We start from the raw sequence: 2,646 nt of genomic DNA, 5'->3' as shown, positions 1-2,646 counted from the left end.
ATTTGATTAATGAATTAGGGCATGAATCCAGAACTATAAGCACATGAATTTTATGAGTTACTAAAATCAATGAAGAAATTACAATGCTAATTTCTAAAATTAAAACTAAAATACTAATCAAATATCTAATGTGAACATGTTTATTAATTTCTAAAACAAATTTAATTGAAAATCAATTCTAAAACTAAATCTACCTAAATTAATATCTAAGTGCACTATTATTTATTTTCAAAAAAAAAATTATAACAAAATAAAAGGTGTTAAAAAAAATTATTAAAGTATGTAGAAAAAATAAAAAAACAAGTGATAAAAAAAAGGAAAAAAAAACTATCAATTAAATGAAGGGCGCGCTAGGTTCCACGGGGTGTGGATTACAAGATAGTTATGGGTTTCAGCAAAGGTAGCCAATGGTTTGTATAATTTTTAGAGGAGAGGGTATGTGATGCAATCCAAGGGTGTAATGAGCAAATATATTGGCCTTAAGGGCTTTCTAGGCCCATAACGCGTTTGCAAGAGAGGGAGTAGGGAGTTCAGCAATTCATTCACATTTTCACTTGTTCCTTGCATCTTCCATACCTCAAAATATGTCGCCATCAGAACCTCTGCTCCGTCGCGCCGACAATCGTGTCCAACGGCGGCGGAGGTCCAAACACCTAAAACCTCACATCAAATTGCTTGCCATGTCTTGCTCTCTCGAAATCCCTCATTTGTTTCCACTAAGTCCTCTGCCATAGTCCTAAATCGAAGTCAAAGGAAAGAACCCTAGAACTATAAATTTGAAATTAAATGGTGAAAACGAATCAATTGGATCATAAACCTTAGGGGTTTGGCTCCCAAGGGAAAACTCTACATTATTTGTTTCCACTAAGACTTAGATGAAGTTAACTGTTAACAAATGAAGAAAATCAGTTAGTGAATTTTGAATTGCAGTTAATTGTTAATTGGATTGTTAATAGAGTTAATTATTAGTTATTTAAATAAGACGCATAAAAAACGTGATTGTTAGTAGTTTTAACAGAGAAAAAAGTTGTTAGTGATTATTAGTTAGGTTAGCTCATTGAAGTAGGTTAGCTTAGGAAAGATGTTTAGTTGTACTGAATGTTGAATGGAGGTTAGAGTTTGGGATTCAGTTTCCTGTTAGTGATTCTGTTAATGTTATATATAGTTATGATATGGTTAGATGTCAATTAAATGTTAGACTTCAATTAGGTTGTGTTGAGTTTTCAAACTGAATTAGTTTCTGCAGTTTGTGTGTTATTGAAATTCTATTAACTGCTGTAAGAGGGTTATTGAATGAACCAGTTAGTGTTCATTATTGAATTTGGTTAGTATTAGTTAGTTATGATGTTGAAAAAATGAAATGGTTCAAAAATCAGTTATTTGGAGTTGTTTGAATTGATAAAGCAATTAATTGCTAATGAGTTGTATTCTTTAGAAATGATTTGGTGGAGAGAAAATTGTGATGAAAATTAATTGAAACTGAAAAGTTGATGACATTTAGGAAAACTTGCTTGCTAAATTGAATTTTGAAGTTAGAGCTAGTGATATCATAGTTATTTTAAGAGGTTCAGTTAGTTAAGCGCAGTTAAGCGCAGTTATGAAAAGTTTGAATTAGTTAGATTATTGTTGTTATGTCAAGTCAGTATGTTAATTGTTAGGGATGTGTTAGCTAATTGGATTAAGTTAGCCTTGTTATTTAAAAATGTGGTATTAGTGATTATGGAATTGGAGGAAATTAATAGGAATTGTTGTTGTCATGTTTGTGCTTAATTGATGTTGAACTGGTTTTGCAATGTGTTATTATGAATGACCTGTTATGGTGATTTCTGTGATTCTTGAAATGGAATTGAAGCATGCTCTTGTCACTTTGATACGCATTGTGTTGTGAGTATGAATATTGACTATGCATGTTTCTTGTTGCAGGCTTTACGGATAGGTGACTTGACATGGGACAAAGTTGGAAAAATATGGAGGTCTTTGAAGGCACAAAGATGGGAAGTGCTATCTAGGTAGATTTAGAAGTTTAGGGTGGTTAACTTGACTTTGATAAAAATGTGTAAAAAAAAATAATTTTTTTCTTATAATGTAATTGGATATCCCTGAAATTAACATGATTTTTTGAATGAGTGTATCGTAATGCAACAACTTTTGATTTTAGTTGGAACTTGTGCTTCAAATATTCCCTTTAAAACTTGAATGAACACTTCTTGAGTTTGACTAAGTCATTTGGTGCCTCAAGGTCAAATGTGAACATTTTTTCATTCTTCTTTCCTAAGGTCTCTTTTCCTTCCAAGAGAACCAACTAAAACAATCTAAGATAACTTGTTCCCCACGCAATTGTACACTTCATCCACCAAGTATAATAAATCCAAAACATCTGATCGTTGAGCAAAAAGTCTATACACTAAAGTTAACCTGTTAAATACAATACTATTGAACCTTTGACCTGATAATGGAACTATATGCAAATGCAAATGAATGATATGAATGACTCCCAAATGTATGATCAATAGGCAAATATGTAAATGAGCATAGTTATAAGCCAAATGAACATAAAAGGGATAGGGTAAATTTTTGAGGTATGACAGCTGCCCCTATTTAATCATCTTGGACTTAAATACATGAAATAGTGCTGACCGTTCGGGC

General features: G+C 32.0%; 1 long non-coding RNA gene across 1 annotated transcript; it reads left to right on the top strand.

The window, feature by feature from the left end:
- Nucleotides 1-440: 440 nt before the first annotated feature.
- LOC127135455 (uncharacterized) lies at nt 441-2,150 on the top strand. The gene is made up of 2 exons (XR_007808560.1): nt 441-1,819; nt 1,924-2,150. It is a non-coding gene; the product is annotated as an uncharacterized LOC127135455 (long non-coding RNA).
- Nucleotides 2,151-2,646: the final 496 nt, after the last annotated feature.

The sequence above is a fragment of the Lathyrus oleraceus genome, chromosome 4 (assembly GCF_024323335.1).
Source record: "Lathyrus oleraceus cultivar Zhongwan6 chromosome 4, CAAS_Psat_ZW6_1.0, whole genome shotgun sequence".
Lineage (NCBI taxonomy): Eukaryota > Viridiplantae > Streptophyta > Magnoliopsida > Fabales > Fabaceae > Lathyrus > Lathyrus oleraceus.
The sequence above is the reverse complement of the archived record's forward strand: the minus strand, read 5'-3'. Positions and strand labels throughout refer to the sequence as shown.